The sequence below is a fragment of the Trichosurus vulpecula genome, chromosome 8 (assembly GCF_011100635.1).
Source record: "Trichosurus vulpecula isolate mTriVul1 chromosome 8, mTriVul1.pri, whole genome shotgun sequence".
Lineage (NCBI taxonomy): Eukaryota > Metazoa > Chordata > Mammalia > Diprotodontia > Phalangeridae > Trichosurus > Trichosurus vulpecula.
Window position 1 is genome coordinate 103,702,912 of NC_050580.1, and position 19,883 is coordinate 103,722,794.

At 38.8% G+C, this 19,883-nt stretch overlaps 1 pseudogene; it reads left to right on the forward strand.

Moving 5' to 3' along the window:
* The first annotated feature begins 994 nt into the window (after window positions 1–994).
* LOC118829446 lies at window positions 995–3,738 on the forward strand (annotated as a pseudogene).
* The last annotated feature ends 16,145 nt before the right edge of the window (window positions 3,739–19,883 follow it).

Here is a 19,883-nt window from a genome sequence, read left to right on the forward strand (position 1 = left end):
GAAAACCTGAATTTGAATCCTTTCTCTGCCATTTATAACATATGACTCATCAAGTCAGTTAACTTCTTTGGGTCTTGGTTTCTTCATCTGTAAAATGAAAGTTTGAAAGTTTTTTTTTAATCTCCAAGGTTTCCAACTCCAGGTTCATGACACTATGACAGTGAAGAAGTCATCACTTTTGGACCTTAACACACCAAACTTCAATGTGCTATAGGAAGGAGTAGAAATGACATTGAAGAAAATCAAGTCATGAAGAGTTATTGGATCAGGTCATATAAACAATGGGGTAACCCCATGGTGGAGGTCTTTTAATCCTAAAGGCACTAAGAGAGATTTTGATAAAATATCTTAAGAAGGGGAAGATATCAGAAGACTAGGAAGAAACCATAGCTGATATTATCGCTCCCCCAAAAAGTCTATGAGGAACATCAGTAACTACAAACCTATGTATTCCTTTTCTCATATTTAGAAAATTGTTCTGAGAATAATCTACTTAGATACTGAATGTGGATCCTTAACAAAATATGAGATAAGAACAAGTTTGTTTTAAGAACATCTTTGAGCAAATAAGTCCTTTTGACTATTATAAATACTAGAATTAACTATAAAGGACATATGAAGAAAGATACTATCTGCATGTAGAGAAAGAATTGATAAGTAGAGGTATGTATAGAATAATTTTACATATATATGTATGTGTATGTATGTGTGTGTAAATGTACATATGTGTGTGTGTACCTAATTGTGTCTAATAGTACTCATCTCTAGGGTGGAGGGGAGAGAAGAAAAAAGGAAAAAAAGAAAAAATTACATGATAACTTTATTGTATATTTAAAAGGAATAGGAAGTTGTACATAATAGATTTGCAGTTTCATGTGCAATCATCTTTTTTATTATACTGTGTTATGAAAATGCTTGTTTTATTCCATAAATTAAAAAAATACATTTTTTAAAAAACAGGCTGTTTTGCTTTTTTGGCTTTCAGAGAGGGATCATGGTGGTGGGCAAGAATAAGCACCTCACCAAAGGCAGCAAAAAAATGAGCTAAGAAGAAAGTAGTTGATCCATTTTTGAAGAAAGATTGGTAGGATGTAAAAGCACCAGCTATGTTCAACATTCGCAATATTGGCAAAACGCTGGCTACAAAGACTCAAGGAACAAAAATTGCCTCTGATGGCCTCAAAGGTCGAGTTTTTGAAGTGAGTCTTGCTGATCTGCAGAATTATTAGGTTGCTTTTTGTAAGTCCAAGTTAATTACTGAAGATGTTCAGGGTGAAAATTGTTTGACTAATTTCCATGGAATGGACCTTACCTGGGACAAGATGTGCTCCATGGTCAAAAAGTGGCAGACCATAACTGAAGCCCATGTTGATGTTAAAACTACTGATGGGCAAAAACATTTCAATTTAACATAATCAAAATTATCCATTTTGCATTTTGTAATGCTCTCTATCTCTTGTTGGGTCATGAATTCTTTTCTTTTCCATAAATCTGATAAGTAAACTACTCCTTGTTCTCCCAAATTACTTATAGTATCAGCCTTTACTCCTAAATCATGAACCCATTTTGACTTTATTTTGGTATATGGCGTAAGATATTAGTCTATGCCCGGTTTCTGTCCTACCATTTTCCAATTTTCCCAACAGTTTTTGTGAAATAGTGAATTAATAGCCCAGAAGCTGGCCTCTTTGGATTTATCAAAGAGTAGATTGCTATAGTTGTTGACTTCTCCATCTTGTATTCCTATCCTATTCCACTGATCCACACCTCTGTTTCTTAGCCAGTACTAGGTAGTTTTGATGACTGCTGCTCTGTAGTACAGTTTAATATCTGGTATGGCTAGGCCACCTTCTCTAGCATTTCTTTTCATTAATACCCTAGATATTCTAGGCCTCTGGTTTTTCCAGATGAATTTTCTTATAATTTTGTCCAGCTCCGTAAAAGAACTTTTTGGTAGTTCAATTGGTATGGCACTGAATAGATAGATTAATTTAGGTAAAATTGACATTTTTATTATATTAGCTCGGCCTAACCATGAGCAACTGATATTTTTCCATTTATTCAGATCTGACTTTATTCACGTGAAAAGTGTTTCAAAAACACTTGTACAAAAAAAGCCAATGCAACAAAAATTAGGAGGGAAGCAGAATATTGGGAGAAAATCTTTACAACTAGTATCTCTGATAAAGGCCTCATTTCTAAAATATACGGGGAACTGAGGCAAATATATAGGAATACAAGCCATTCCCCAACTGAGAAATGGTCAAAGGATATGAACAGGCAGTTTTCAGAGGAAGGAATTAAAGCTATCTATAGGCATATGAAAAAATGCTCTAAATCACTACTGATTAGAGAAATGCAAATCAAAACAACTCTTAGATATCACATCTCTCCTGTCAGATTGGCTAAAATAACAAAACAGGAAAATGATAAATGCTGGAGAGGATGTGGGAAAATTGGAACATTGTTGCATTGCTGGTGGAGTTGTGAGATGATCCAGCCATTTTGGAGCGTAATTTGGAACTATGCCCAAAGGGCCACAGGAATGTTCATACCCTTTGACCCAGCAATACCACTTCTAGGGTTGTATCCCAAAGAAATCACACAAGCGGGAAAAGGACCCATATGTACAAAAATATTTATAGCGTCTCTTTTTGTGGTAGCCAAGAATTGGAAATCAAAGGGATGCCCATCAATTGGGGAATGGCTGAACAAGCTGTGGTATATGAAGGTAATGGAATACTATTGTGCCATAAGAAATGGGGATGATACGGACTTCATAACAACCTGGAAAAACCTACACAACTTAATGCTGAGTGAGCGGAGCAGAGCCAGGAGAACACTGTACACAACCACAGATATATGGATTCCATGAGGACCAACACTGACAGACTTCGCTCTTCTCAGCAACACAAGGTGCAGGCACAACTCCAAAGGACTCACGATGGAGAATGCTATCTACATCCAGAGGAAGAACTATGAAGTTTGAATGCAGATTGAGGCACACTTCATGCTCGCTTTTTTCTCTTCTCTTTTGTTTTTGTTTTTGGGTTGTTTTTTTTTTTGTTTTGGTTTGGTTCTGTTTCTTCTTTCTCATGAGTCATTCCATTGGTCATAATTCTTCTCCGCAACTTGACTAGTGTATAAATTAATTCAATGCGAAGTTATTCATCGTAGTTATATGAGATTCCATGCCGTCTTGGGGAGGGAGGAGGGAGGGATGGGAGAAAATCTGGAACTCAAAATTATGTGGAACCATCTGTTGTAAACTAAAAATAAAAATTAAAAAAATATATAAATAAATAAATTTTTAAAAAATCAACTACCGATGGGTACTTGCTCCGTCTCTTTTGTGTTGGTTTTACCAAAAAGCACAACAACCAGATCCATAAGACCTTTTATGCCCAGCACCACCAGGTCTGTCACATTTGTAAGACAATGATGGAAATCATGACCTGAGAGATGCAGACACATGACTTGAAAGAAGTTGTCAATAAACTAATTCCAGATAGCATTGGAAATGACATAGAAAAGGCTTGCCAGTCCATTTACCCTCTCCATGATGTATTTGTCTGAAAAGTCAAGATGCTCAAGAAGCCCAAATTTGAATTGGGAAAGCTAATGGAACCACATGGTGAAGGTGGTGGCTCTGGAAAAGCTTCAGGAGATGATACAAGCACAAAAGTAGAAAGGGCTGATGGCTATGAACCACCAGTTCAAGAATCTGTCTAAATAAGAACTTTTAAAAGTTGAAAACAAAAACTTATCATTGTGAAAAGAACAGGCTGTTTTTTCTGAAAAATTTTCTACAGCAAACTCTATCTTTGAGGTCATACATTTGACTAAAAAGTATAGAGAATATAAAATTCTGCTTAATTTGTTGTTGTTTTTGTTATTGTTGACTATCAAAAGCCACTAGATTTGGTAGAGCAAAATGCAGTCTTAAAATCTATCCTCTAATAAGTCTCTCATATAAATTAGGTATATAAAATTCCTTAATAAGAACAAACAGAGATAACTTTGCTAAATATCCCTCTGATTATTAAATTAAGCAAAGCATAAAATAGAGAGACAGACACATTCACCAGAGGTTTAACATATTCCTGGTGGATATCCTAGACAGGATTCAATCAAGGTAACAGAGAGTGTTTTAAGGATGAGGTATTTGAGCATATTTGTATACAGCAGGAAAGGAAACTGTAGATAAAGAAAGATTCAAATGAAAGAGAAAATCTATATGGATAAGTGTAATGTTAATACAACTTGAAGATCTTCCCTGCCCCTTAATAGGCCTATGTGACCTGCTTTGAACCTGAATCACATGGAAGTGTGAGTCACATGAACCTGGGTGACAAGAATTGTGATGCCCACTGATCCTGAAGAAGTGTATATATATTCTGAGGTTAGCATTTTGCTTTGGGGCTCACTCACTGGAAGAATGTTCATGTGATGTAGCCAGATGAGACTCTGGGTCACCATTAGGTAGCCCCCTGGCTTTGAGAACCCAGATGTTGGTGCTCCTCTCTCTAGTAACCATGAATGTATTGCTTTTGTTCAGAGAGTTTGAAGGCCTGTCTGTTGGTTTTTGCTGTTTGTATTTGTTGTTTATATAGTTTCTGCTCAGAATTTCTGTTTGTATTTTCTCTGAAGTTCAGGGTGCTGACTTTTTCCCTTGAACTAAGTGAATGATATATATGTGTTTGATTAAAGTAAGATTGTGGATCTCTTCAAAGCTGCTTTTCTTTAAAAAAGCAGATCAAAGAACCTGTGCTAGCAGCCCTCCTGCGTGCTGGTGTCACAGGTCTTAGACCCCCACAGCAAATGCAAGTAGCATTGTTGTTACAATGAGGAGATCCTCCAGACCATCCACAGGTCATCCATGAATAACATTGTACTCATTACACCAAATTCCAGAACATTACAAGGTTTTCCCAAGGAGTGTCATGATTACTCAAAGTAGATCATCCGAACAATTCATAAAAGAAAAACTCAATGATGAAAATCACTTATTGTCCAGATTATGACTTAGTTGTACATTAGAACACATATCTGAAACAAGCAAGGTATAATGAGCTGAATTCCAAATTAAATAATAAAAGAGCATAGAATGATATCACATCTAGGAAATTTTGTGGTTCTTTTAACACCAAGCTGCTCACTAGCATAAAAAAATCATCTTTTTAACATAAATGCCCTGCCAGCAACACTGTACAGTTGCCAATCTGGAAACACTCCAATCATCAAAAAAAATCAAAAAGTCAATGATTCAAAGGGCCACAGAAAGACAGGTGGTAGGTACAAATAGACTGCATCATTTTTCCGGTGACAATTTATCCACAAGAAGTGGTGTAGCAATACCATTCTGTAGATACAAAAGCAAGAAAAGAAGGAAAGCTGGTAATGTAGCATGACAGGCATAAATAGAGGACAGTCCAGGTACTGAAACAGTGCCTATAAAATATACAAAGGACCTAGAGAAAGATTTACGGTACATCAACTCTTCTACGGTGAAGAATCCTTGGGAAAATAGGGACATAATCATATAGAGGGGCACCTAGGTGGCGCAGTGGAGAGAGCATCTGTCCTGCATTCAGGAGGACCTGAGTTCAAATCCAGCCTCAGACACTTGATACTTCATAGCTGTGTGACCCTCAGCAAGTCACTTAATCCTGAATGCCCCACAACAACAACAAAAAAGAATCATAGAATAAGAAGGTATCAATGAATAATGATAAACATCAATGGAGAGATTATTGCCATCAATAATATCACAGATCTATTGAATACTTAAAGCATACACATTTTATCAGAAATTGAGATCAAACTCATTTCCTCATCAGCTGAAATATTTATCTTCTTCCTCTTTTTAAAAATGAGACAACACTCACCCAATCTCAAGTCCTGGGGCATCTCTCCTGTTCTCCGGGATTCCTCAGAGATCACAGGAAGTAGTTCAGTAACCACGATTATTTAGTACTATAGAATGCAATTCATCAAGGCCAGGTGACTTGAACTCTTTTAGAATAGCTTCATACTCTTCTGACAGCTTCTCCCTTTCTCTTGGCTTTCAACTCCCAGTTAACCATGTTCATTTTATTCTCCCTGGTCTGAAAATTATTCTCTTTGGAAAACAAGATAGGAGTTGAATACTTCTGCCTTCTCTCTGTCATCTATGAAGTTCTCATCCATAATAAGCGATGCTACTTATCCCTTCTTGGATCTTCCTGTTCCCCCAATGTAGCTAAATAGGCATTTTAATTGCCCTTAGCATTTATCACAAGCAGAGTTCATTACAAGCTTTAGCATTCCCAGCAGTTTTCTAGCAGGACCTTGTCATTTTTGGTATTACTCCTCAGTTAGGTGCCCCTGCTTCCCTGCTCTGGTATATGTCATTTCCAAATCTGATTCCACAAGGGAACTCCTTGTTCAGTCATGTCAAAATCATTAAGAACCTTTTTATTGCTTATCCAAATCAATCATCATCCTATGACCAGAAGTTTATCCTTGGAAACATTTCCCTTGAGTTAGTTGTAGAGTCATAGGCCAGGAGATCCTGGCTAGGGCCATCTGCTAGGGCCCCTCTTTATCCGTGGCTAGTTTGCAGTGTCCTTTTATCTTTCATTACTAATGACTCCTACAGAAACTGAGCAACACAGGAAGACATCTCCCTATCAAGCCCATTTTCTATACCAGTGATTTTTTTAAGTGTGGTCCAAGGAATATTTGGGTACCTCTAAGACCATTTCAGTGAGTCTGAGAAGGCAAAACTATTCTCATAATAATGTTTTCATTTCTAAGATGGTAACTTGTCAATTCTACCTCTACAGCATCTCTTGCATCTATTCCCTCTCCCTCCTTATTACTATAGCCACTGTAGTTCAGGCCCTAATCACCTTTTTTTTTCTGAACTACTATATCCTAGCTGGTCTTTCCAGCTTTATGTGAATTGATATCATCTATATAAACAAAAGCTCTTTGGGTTCCTCAATAATTCTTACAAATGTGAAAGGGCCCCTAAACTAAATAGTTTGAGAACCGATGCTCTTTACTGCAGGCAAATATGATTGTATAGATAAGTAAAAACACAGATAAGTAAAAACAAAATAGAAATAGAAAGTAATTTCATGGGGTGAGCTTGAGAAAACTGGGAAAGGCCTCGTGTAAGAGACTAAAGTTGAGATAAGCCATGAAAGGAGCTAAAATTTCCAAAATACAGAGGTGAGCAGGGAAGGCATTCCAAGTATGGGAGACAGTCTGGGCAAAGGCAGAGAAACAGGAAATGCACTGTCATGTCCAGTGCACAAACTGGCCTGTTTGGCTGAATCATAGAGTACATGACACTGACTGATCTATAAGCAACCTGAAAATACAGAATATAGCCAGACTGTAAGCCTTAGATTTAAGAGTCAAAAAGGAGATTTTGCATTTTATTCTAAGGGAAATAAAGAGCCAGGTAAGCTACTTGAACAAGGGTGATATTTTAAGAATGTCAGATAATGAACTGGAGAGGCTGGTGCAAGGAGACCAACTAGGACACTGTTTTAAAAGAAAAAAGGTGATTAGGGTCGGAATCAGAGTCGATGTGGTTTGAATAGAGAGAAGGGAAATAGATGTGAAAGATATAGTAGAAGTAGAATTGACAAGGCTTGACAACCGACATGGAAGAGAGGGAGTTGGGGAGAGGGAGAGGGAGGATGATAATCTAAGACAATTCTGAAATTAAAGCATTTCTCTTCTTAGAAATCTATGGTGGCTCTCATGATCCATAAGATAAAATCCAAATTTCTCAGCCTGACAATCCACATTTTAGCTTTGCCAGAACCCTACATGGATCAAGTAAGATAATATTTGTAAAGTGCTTAGCACAGTGCCTGGCACACAGTATGTGCTTAATAAATGTTTATCCCCACCTCCCTTCCCCTCCCCCACCATAACACTTTAGATTTTGTTTTTGGTAGCAGACCTGTGATTTTTAGTTTTACTTGTTTTGTATAGGGAACTCCTACCAATGCAGATTGGTAGGTGCTCTTCAAATTCTAGTATTAGAGAATACTGAGAGGTCAAATGATTTATTTAGGGTTAAGCAGTATGTATCAGGTACAAGATTCGAACTCAGGTCTTCATAATTCCAAGGAAAATCTCTTTTTACCATGCTCCCTTATCTCCTATTATTCTCCAAAATGAACCTGTATTATAGGCAGGTGAGTCCTCTCACTGTACCTGGAATGTACCATGCTTGCTCCTGATGTAGTAGCCTCTGCTCCTGCTGGAGTCTCAAAGGTCCCCCAACTCCTACCCCTCAAATGCATCCATGCAAATTTACCTGTCCTTTAACATTCATTTGAAGTCTTACCTCTCTTCTTTAAAATGTTCTCTTGTTTTCCTAGCCTTCATAAACCTCACCTTCCTCTAATTTCTACAGCACTTACTTGCCTTTACTATCCATTTGGCATTCACTGAAGTGCCTTACAATGTTGCATAATGATTTGTGCCTCCGTATCATCTCCTTAACTAAACTATAAACTAGAGGGCAAGAGGCCATTTGTCACCTTTCACAGCTAACAAGTGTCAGGTGTCTGAGGCTAGATTTGAACTCATGTTCTCCTGACTCCAGGGTTGTTACCCTATCCACTACACCATCTTGCTCCTCCACTGCATTGTTTATTTAACAAGGAAAACTGAGAGCCCTCTTTTCCTGCTCCCAATGTCCTCTAAAATGTTCTATGAAATGGCCTTGGAAATGACTAGCATCATAACCAGGTTTCTAACCTGTTACCTCTAATCCTTGGCATTAATGGCCTAAGCTCAGAGATCCTGGACAGATGCATTTTTGAAAAAAGACTTTGCTTCTTTTATTGGAGGCACATATGGGTCCCCAGGTGAGTTCTCATATTCAACAACCATTACTGGGCCAAATCAGGGACACCATTCTAAATAATTCTGAATGATTTTCTTTGTTTACCATTTTCTCCTTAGTAAGAGCAATGACTTGTTCTTCAAGTAAGAAGGGGGTGTCTCTGACGCACTGTTTTCGTGAAACTATTTGTCCTATAGTGGCAGGTGATTTATGCCTAGTCAACCGTACTCTCACCTGCTCATTCACAGGTCAACAATACAAGTATTTGCAAGACAGCTGGATGAAGTCAGGCCACAGTCTTTGTCCTTAGAACAGAGCAAAGCTAATTACTTCCACAAGAAAGAACCTTGGTTTTAATATCACCTCATTCTAGCCACCTGACATCTGAGCAGAGGCAGTACATCCTTATCTATGTGTATTTTATATCCATTTTTCATACTAATGGCAGCAGAAAAGTCTCAAGCCTAGGTAGAACAGACAGCCAATTCAACAAGCATTTTATAGTTCTCTTTTGCCAGCACAAGAATTCCCACAATGCACAGTACCAGATGTCTTGGAGAGAAACTCGGGGAGGCTGTGCATGTGGGGAACTAGGGTTAGTTCACAGTGAGTTCTGGGAAGAAAAGAGCAGACTGTGGAAGTGAGGCATGGGGTTTAAGAGGAAGAGACATGTTCTCTTTCCTGAGAGATATCCCAAGCAGCATCAGCACCCCTAAAATGTTTTCTCCTTAGCACATGCATCCAGAGAGAATGAGAAATGCTGATTGTGAAGGTGCTGCCATGGTTGATGTGATTACTATGGTATGGTCAGAATCCAAGTTAGGTGAAATACCCCCTCTCTGAGACTTCCTAAAGGTTCTGGGCAAGGGGGAAGGCATTGGTTAATTGTCCCCTCTCTCATCTAAACAGAAATTTTACTTACTACCTGCAACCAGAAAATCATTCGCCACCATATTTCTACTGTCTGATGATCAATTCCTCCCCCAGTGAATGTTCTATTCTTTCATCACTTTCTGTTCTAATTCATCCTCCCTAATATATAAAACTAATTTAACATCCTAGTTTAGGCTATGTGTTTATTCAAGGAGCTCTGGGCAGGGGGAGGAGGGGGAGGTAGAAGACATCTGCAATAAAAGAAATAGAGGAATCCAACGATTGACTCAGCTTGGAAACCAGCCTCAGGCAGGGATGCAGCTGTCAAGTAATGGGTTTCCCTGAAAGTTCCGACCCTGCCATGCTGGATGTGACCACTTTCTGAACTGGCCCAAGGTTGGAAGTAGGACAAATAAAAACTTAATATGGTGATATAATTTGAACCTGAATTCCTTTAGACATATTATTCTCTAATAAGTCCAATAGGCAAAGAAAAAACATGCCTGTGCCCAAGATCCTCTGGTCCTAGCCTTTCAAGCAATGCTGTGTTCAATGTGTTCAGTTATTTGTCAGTCATGTACAGCTCTGGCATTTTCTTGCTAAAGATACTGGAGTGGTTTGCCATTTCATTCTCTGGCTCATTTTACAGATGAAGAAACTGAGGCAAACAGAGTTAAGTGACTTCCACAGGGTCACACATCTAGCAAGCATCTGAAGCGAGATTTGAACTCATTAAGATGAATATGCTTGACTCCAGGCCTGGTGTTCTAGCCACCACACCACCCTATATGAAGTACCCAGTATGCAAAAGGCATGGTACTATGTGCAAGGGACACAAAGATTTAATTAAAAAAAAAATCTCCTGCCTTCGAAAAGCCTTCTACTGGGGAGTCATAGAGATTCAACAAATAAAAACATAAGTGCCTAATAGACAACTGTGGTATAGTAGAACAAGTCTTGAATTGGGAGAATGGAGTTTTAGGTTCTAGCCAAGGTTCTACAACTTACAAACTGTATGACCTTAGGCAACTTCTAACTGAGCCTCAGTTTCCTCATATCAACGATGGGAGTGATAATACTTATCCTATCTGCATAGATAGATAGACACATAGATTAGATAGATAGATGATAGATCAATCGATAGATGATAGATAGATCAATAGATATATAGATGAAAGATAGATAGATATGTGTGTAAGAGTTGATCTTTGGCTGACCCATCCATCCAGAAGGGTAAATTAATTTTAAAAGTGTGTCTACATCCTAATCTGGAAAAATTTTTCTCTGAGTAAATGAAAAAGGGCTATCTCATTGGCTAGGGGAAGATGGACATAATCCCAGGTGACATAAAAGACAGTCATTTCTAAATTCTAGGGAGCACATGCTTCAGGGAACCTTTTAGAAAACACTGGGGGGCGGCTGGAGCCAAGATAGCAGCTGGAAAGCAAGGACTTGCTTAAGCCCTGCCCCCATCCCGGGTTCATCCAAATGCCTATAAAGGATGGCTCTGGACAAATTCTAGAGCTGCAGAACCCACGAAATAGGAGAGGGGAGTGGGGCTGCAGTCCAGGACAACCTGGATGGTCTCTGGGAAAGTTCTATCACACAGAGCTGGGAGCAGAACAGAGCAGAGCCCAGCATGAGCTGCACCAGGACCAACCAGACCGGGAGCCAGGTGGGACAGGCATAGCACCCTGAATCAGTGAGCTGTGGCAGTTACCAGACTTCTCAACCCACAAACACCAAAGACAACAGAAAAGGTTAGTGGAAAAAGCTACTGTGTTAGAGTGAAAGGAGTTTCAAGGTCGGCCACCACCCCAGGGGTGGCAGAGGTGGTGTACCTCTGAGGCTGCTTCCAGAGATACAGCTGCAGTTGCTTCTGGCCCCAGGCCCACCTGGTGGGAGGAATTAAGTGGCAGATCAGAGCAGGAGTGCTCAGCCTGCTTTGCCCTGCCTAGATCTGGGCCGCAAACCTGGTTGGCGGTTCTTGGGAGAGAAGGAGCTCTGGTGTGGCAGAACTTGCAGTGTAGAAGTAGCTGTAAAAATAGCAGTGTACCCCTCAAGCTTGGGATAAAGTACTCTCTACTCTACAAGCAGTCATATTCTGACAAATAGCTCAAGGGTCAAGTAGTTGGTGGGAACATGAACAGGCAGCAAAAATGGACTCAGATTCAGACTCAGACTTTGGAATCTTTCTTTGGTGACAAAGAAGACCAAAAACATACAGCCAGAAGAAGTCAACAAAGTCAAAGAGCTTACATCAAAAGCCTCCAACAAAAATATGAATTGGTCTCAGGCCATGGAAGAGTTCAAAAAGGATTTGGAAAAGCAAGTAAGAGAAGTAGAGGAAAAATTGGGAAGAGAAATGAGAGTGATGTGAGAAAACCATGAAAAACAAGTCAATGACTTGCTAAAGGAGACTCAAAAAATAATGAAGAAAATAATGCCTTAAAAATAGACTAATTCAAATGGCAAAAGAGCTCCAAGAAGCCAATGAGGAGAAGAATGCCTTGAAAGGCAGAATTAGCCAAATGGAAAAGGAGGTCCAAAAGACCACTGAAGAAAATACTACCTTAAAAACTAGATTGGAGAAAGTGTGAGCTAGTGACTTGATGAGAAATCAAGATATTATAAACAGAACCAAAGGAATGAAAAAAATGGAAGACAATGTGAAATATCTCATTGGAAAAACCACTGACCTGGAAAATAGATCCGGGAAAGATAATTTAAAAATTATTGGACTATCTAAAAACCATGATCAAGAAAAGAGCCTAGATATCATCTTTCAAGAAATTATCAAGGAGAACTGCCCTGATATTCTAGAGCCAGAAGGTAAAATAGAAATTGAAAGAATCCACGGATCACCTCCTGAAAAAAGATCCCAAAAAGAAAACTCCTAGGAATATTGTCGCCAAATTCCAGAGCTCCCAGATCAAGGAGAAAATACGGCAAGCAGCCAGAAAGAAACAATCTGAGTATTTGGAAACATAATCAGAATAATACAAGATCTAGCAGCTTCTACATTAAGGGACCAAAGGACTTGGAATATGATATTCTGGAGGTCAAAGGAGCTAGGATTAAAACCAAGAGTCACCTACCCAGCAAAACTGAGTATCATGCTCCAAGGCAAAATATGGATTTTCAGTAAAATAGAGAACTTTCAAGCTTTCTTAGTATAAAGACCAGAGCTGAAAAGAAAATTTGACTTTCAAATACAAGAATCAAGAGACGCATGAAAAGGTAAACAAGAAAGAGAAATCATAAGGGACTTAATAAAGTTGAAGTGTTTTGTTTAAATTCCTACATGGAAAGATGATTTGTGTAATTCATGAGACCTCAGTATTAGGGTAGCTGAAAGGAATAGATAGATAGATAGATAGATAGATAGATAGATAGATAGATAGACAGAGGGCACAGGGGTAGTTGAATATGAAGGGATGATATCTAAAAAGATAAAATCAAATTAAGGGATGAGAGAGGAATATATTAAGAAAGGGAGAAAAGGAGAGATAGAATGGGGTAAATTATCTCACATAAAAGTGGCAAGACAAAGCAGTTCTGTAGGAAGGGAAGAGGGGGCAGGTGAGGGGGAATGAATGAATCTTGCTCTCATCACATTTGACTTGAGGAGGGAATAACATACACACTCAACTGTGTATCTTACCCCACAGGAAAGAAGGAGGAAGGGGATAAAAATGGGGGCAATAGAAGGGAGGGCAGATGGGGGAGGAGGTAATCAAAAGTAAACACTTTTGAAAAGGGACAGGGTCAAGGGAGAAAATTGAATATAGGGGGACTGGATAGGAGGGAGCAAAATATAGTTAGTCTTTCACAACTTGAGTGTTGTGGAAGGGTTTTACATAATGGCCTATGTTGAATTGCTTGCCTTCTTAGGGAGGGTGGGTAGGGAAGGAAGAGGCGAGAGAATTTGGAACTCAAAGTTTTAAAAGCAGATGTTCAAAAAAGAGTTGTTTTTGCATGCAACTGGGAAATAAGATATACAGGTAATGGGGCATAGAAATACAACTTGCCCTACAAGAAAGTAACGGGAAAAGGGATGAGAGGGGAGTGGGGTGACGGAAGGGAGGGCTGACTGAGGAATGGAGCAATCAGAATATATGCCATCTTGGAGTGGGGGGAGGGTTGAAATGGGGAGAAAATTTGTAATTCAAAATCTTGTAGAAATCAATGCTGAAAACTAAACATATTAAATAATTTATTTATTCATTCTTAAAAAAAATAAAATAGAAAACACTCCTGAAGAGGGAGAAAGGAAGGGAATGCTCTCTCCTCATTCACCCCCCTACACCTGAATTTGCCATCACATCTATCAGCAACGTACTTAGGGGGAAGCATCCCACTGAATAGTTCTAGAGTTCATCAGTTTGGGGGTTTTGAGACGCAATTGAAGGAACAGAGATACACATTGCGGACAGATACAGCAATGGAAAAACAATCAATGGAAAGAAATCAGCTTTGGAAAACAGAAAAGAGGGGCAGCAATGGGCTATGGACTCAAGAGACAGAGAACTCTAGCAATCAAGAATTGGGCTTACAGAAAGAACTATACAAAGAGAAAAAAGGACTTTCAGGTTCTGAAGTTAGGAAGCTGTGAGCTGCCTTGGCATATATATTCTCTACACATGTACATCGTTACTATTGTATTCTGTGCTCACTTTTTCCGTGAATACTATGTGTATTTTTAAAAGAGTACACTCTAGGATGGGGGGAGGAGAGGAGGAAACATCTTCTATAATTACCATCTTTACTTTCACATCTGAGTAAAGACCTAATTTGCAAAGACCTAATTGATTCTATGGGCTGTTAATGGGAAGCACACTGGCGGGGGATTATGAACTAAAGTTTTAGAAGAGGGTGTATAGAGAATAGTAGCCACTCTCTGGAAACCAAATTTGCAAGCAGGAGTACAAGATTTAAAACCAGTCCAGAAAGGTGTTACATATTAAGGTACTTTATATTTTTTTTAACCAAACCTTTAATTCTGTCTCTATAAAGAGTTCCTAGTGAAGAAATCCCTCAATAGTCAATTGTTAATAAACATTGATAAAGTGCCTACTATGTTCAAGAAACTGTGCTAAATACTGAGATACAAAGAAAAACTTAAAATAATCCCTGCCTTCAAGGAACTCATAACCTAATGGAAGAAGACAACATACAAAAAGAAGCTGAAAAGGGGAGAATGTTTGGAGTGCCCTGCCCACGGGCATGTTGCAATCCTGCATCTAGGGTGGGAAATTATCTGAGGAGGTGTGAGTCACAGAGTTGACTTCATGATGGATTTCTAGAGAAAATGAAATCCAAGAGGTCATCTAGGTGGGAAATGATGAGTTGAATTCCGTAAATGTTTACCTCAAATGGTAGAGGATTAGGGAGGAGCTCACCAATGTCTCAACTTCCACCCTCTCCAATCAGAGGGAAGGAAGGGCCCCTACCAACTCCCTTTACTAATGCAGATTCTTTCTCTCCTGCTCTTCAGCTTATAATCTTAGAAAATTGCTTGAGGCACTGGGACATTACATGATTTGTCTAGGGTCATACAACCAGTACATGTCAGAGGTAAGACTTAAACCTAGATCCCTCTAACTCCAGGCCAGCTTTCTATTCACGGCTTCATGCTCCCTATGAAAGTACTTTGAAACTTAAGGAAAACATGATTGTTAGAGTTTCTGTTGAGTGACAGGTCAGTAGTAGATCCGAGCTTCTCATGAGAAAAGCAGCTCCCCTAAGAAAAAGTACCATAAAATTGGGTAAACCAAATAGCAAAGGGCTGATTCTGTACTATATATACATATATATATATGTGTGTGTATATATATATATATACATATATATGTATGTATGTATGTATGTATGTATATCACTGCAGCTCTGAGTTTGAATTTTAAAGGGGAATTCCACATGAGCACAAGAAAATCTCATTTCAAAGAAATATTAGTTGTTCTTTTTGGTTTTTTCTAGAAATGCCAGAATTTTTAAAATATCATTCTCTTATGTCCAGTATGACCGAATTTGAAACAACCACCTGATGGCCAACATAGTTGAGAATTACTTTTCATTAAAGCCCAAGTTCCCCATCCTTACTATGCAGTATCGTCTTCCTTGGTTTCCTTATTCTCATCAATACTTGGAGTCAAAAGGGTTGGGTTCTGGTTCCAATGCCTATACTTACCCATTGACAATGGGCAACTCATTTTAGTTCTCTAAATGAAAAGTTTTATGATTTGTAAAACAGAAATCATGCCAATTATTCTTATTCTACTTACCTTGAAAGGTTATTTGAGAAAAGCATTTTGCAAAATATGAACTATTGAATGAGAGATCATGTGGCACTGGAGAGAAATCTTTGAATCTGGGATCAGGTTTTGAATCCTTGATTTATCTGTGTGACCTTGAAAAAATCCCCTCAACTCTCAGTTTCAGTTTCCTTACCTGGAATACATATTGGACTATCTGATTGCTAAGGTTCCTTACAGTTCTAAATCAATGAAAGTATGAAATATGAGCCATAATTTCAGCCCCTTTCCTTTCAAATGTATTTTTACTCACACACCTAGGTGACTACAGTTACAATGGCCAGATGGTGCCCAGCAACCCTGAGTAAATTTGACATATGCCCATTTGCCTGCAAATCCCCGAAATGCTTTCTAATTTGCCTTGCATTCAAATGTGAGTTTCTTAGTTCTGAATTGAAACACCTGAGGGTTTTCAGACTTCCCCTAGAGATTTCTCTGCTTTCTTGGTCACAATCAGGCTTGTTTCCCTTCTGTTCCATCTCAGCAGCAGCAAAAATTCCTGCAATGTGTTTCCCGTCAATTTCATTAGGCTGCCAGCCCCTAGAGGTATGTTCACCATGTTCTGTACCATATTGAGCTCATTCAATTCAAGCCAACAAACTTTTATTAGGCAACTACTAGGTACAAAGCCCTTTTCTAGGCACTGGGAGAGATAGAGAAAAATTAAACATAGTCACCACCCTCCAGGAGTTTTCAACTTAGTGCAAAGAATGCAACATGGACACAAATAACTATTGTACAAAATAGGTCATGAAAAGCACATATGAAAGGTAGAGTGTGTTATGTGGAGCACAAGGAAAACATGACTTCTAGTAGGAGTCAGGATGGACTGGGATTCATAGAGGAGTGAGCACTTAAGCTGAGCAGGTTGCTGAAAGGTAGAGAACAGAGAATGAGAAGCCAGGTAGAAGGACCTTCCAGGCACAGGCGAGAGTAGAAGCAAACATATGAAGACAGAAAAGTCTTAGTCAACTAACTAATTAAGACTAATCAAGATTAGTTGACGATTTGGCTAATTTGGCTAGCACATGAGAGAGAGTAATGTGTGGTAAGGAAGTAAGGTTAGAAAAGTATGTGGGGGATAAATCACAGAGGACCTTGAATCAGGCTATCAGTAGCAGGTCACTGACCAGAGTGCTGAACAACAACAGACCACCAGCCATAGTTCTTTTAACACACAAATACAAAAAGTAAATACATTGTGTCCCCACCAAATCTCTTGCTATTTCATTGGGGAAGTGGTTCAACCTGCTGGCAGAAATGCTAGCTAGGTGGCTCGGTGGATAGAGAATCAAGCTTAGAGTCAGAAAGACCTGAGTTCAAATCTAGCCTCAGATACTTACTAGCTATGTGACCCTAGGCAAGTCACTTAACCTCTATTTGTCTCAGTTTCCTCACCTATATAGTTGGGATTAATAATATCACCCATGTACTATGGGTTTCTGCAAAAAGGTAGCTCCAATTTTCATTTCTGAGGATGCTTTCATTAGATATGACTTGCAGTGAGGAACAGAAGAAAAGATGTAGAATGGGAAAACATCTATGCACTAAAAAACTATGATCATATGTCTAAGTAACCATATATTTAAAATCTATGGGGTATTGACATTAAGCCATTAGATTGAGTCATTCTCTAGTGACCAAGTGGTCAAAGGATGTGAGCAAACTAGTATCCAGAAGAAGAAAGAAAATCTACAAAATAACCACCAAAGAAATGTTTGAAATCATTAATAACCAGAAAATTGCGAATTATAATAACCCTGGCATATAACTTCACACCCATCCAGATGGCAAAGATAGAAAAACTCATTGTCAGTGGGTCATAGGAAACAAGCATACTAATCTATTGTTGATGGAGCTGTGAATTGGTTCAACAATTCCAGAAAAAAATTTGGAATTATACAAGAGAAGTTACCAAATTGCTTATACTCTTTGACTAAGGGATTTCATTATAAGACTATACCCCAAGAAGGTTAACAGCATGAAAAACCCTTACCTACTGGAGCAAAAATGTTCATAATAGTTATTATTTTTATAATAAAATTCTAGAAATAAAATATGTGCCTGGCAGTAAGGGGATAGCTAATCAATCTGTACTGTAGAATGGAATGGAAGAAGGGAAACAAACATGGTGTGGAGGAAAAAAAGTACTGAATACAGTGTCAAATTCTCTAAGTCTGAACCCTGGCTCTGGCATTTACTATCTCTGGGACCTTGGGTAAGTGAGTAAATTTTCTGAGCTTCAATTTGCTCAAGGGTAAATGAGGATGTTGGACTAGATGACACCCACGGTCCCTTCCAGCTCCAGATTTATCATCCTATGGCTCTTTATTAAAGAATGGATAATATGAAGAACTCAGTAAAACCTGGGAGGTTCTCTCATGCCCCAGCTTTGCCACTAACTGGCCATGGTACTTTACCTCTAAAAAATGACAGTGGCAGAGCTAGGGTAGGGAACAATTAGTCTGTTACTTTTGGATCAGAGTAGCCATATCTATGTAGCCATGCCTTTTGTATCCCCAAGAGTTCCATCACAGGACCTTACTCTGTGTGTGTGTGTGTGTGTGTGTGTGTGTGTGTGTGTGTGTGTGTGTACAACTATAAAAGGATGAAGGTCATTTGGACTTAGTCTGGAACCAATTTATAGTTTTGTTAATCCAGTTCCTGCCTCAGTAATCAATTCATCAACCAAAAAGGATTTATTAAAACATGTCAATAGAAATTACATACAAAAAAAGATATAAGGTGACTTTGGAAGGGAGTCACTAGAGATGATACTGATGATGTTTGGTTGTTTTTCAGTAATGTCCAACTCTTCATGACCCCACCTGGGGTTTTCTTGGCAAAGATCATGAAGTAATTTGCCATTTCCTTCTCCAGTTCATTTTGTACTTAAGGAAACTGGGACAAACAGGGTTAAGTGATTTGCCAGGGGTTACACAGCTAGTAAGTGTCTGAGGCCACATCTGAACTCAGAAAGATGAGTCTCCCTTACTCCAGGGCCAGCATTCTATCCACTGTACTACCTAGCTGCCTGAAGCCCTACTGTCTGGGAAGAATAGGAAAGACTTCATCTTTGAGATGACTTTTAAAAGAAACCAGGGATTCCAAGAAGTTGAAGCAAGGAAAGAAGGCATTCTAGACATGGGAGAAAGCCAATGTAAAGGTACAAAAGGAGGGGATGAAGTTCTGTGTATTGTGTTAGTAAGAAGACTAATATGGCTGGACCATAGAATATGTGAGAGTAATATGTATAAAAATGGGGAAAGTAGGATGGAACAGGTTGCAAAGAGTTTTAATTACAAAACTGAGGAGTTTATACCATAGTCATAAGGAGCCATTGGAGTTTTTTTGAGTAGGTAGGATGTCATGGTTAGACATCTGCTTTAGGAAAGTTACTTTGATAGTTGTGTGAATGAGCAAGGGTTGGAACCAAGAAATAATTGAGGCTGAGAGGCCAATTAGAAAGGCATTGAAATAGGCCAGAGGAAAGAAAAAGGGGATGAAAGCTTATACTAGGGAGGCAGTTGTATGAGTAGGGGAAAAGAAATACATAAAACAGATGGTATGGAGAGAGAAATGACAAGATGGCAACATGAGTAACTGGAATGATGGTGATGCAAATAGAAATAGGTAAACTAGAAAGAAGTTTGGATTTAGGAAGAAAAACAATGAGTTCTGTGTTGAATATGTTGGATTTGAAATGTCTATGGAACAGCTAGTTGAAAATCTTCAATAAGCAGTGGATGGTATGGGATAGGAACCCAGGAGGGAGACTGGGTCTAGATATATGATTTGGGATTGATCTGTGTAGAGATCTTCATCAAACCCATGGGAGC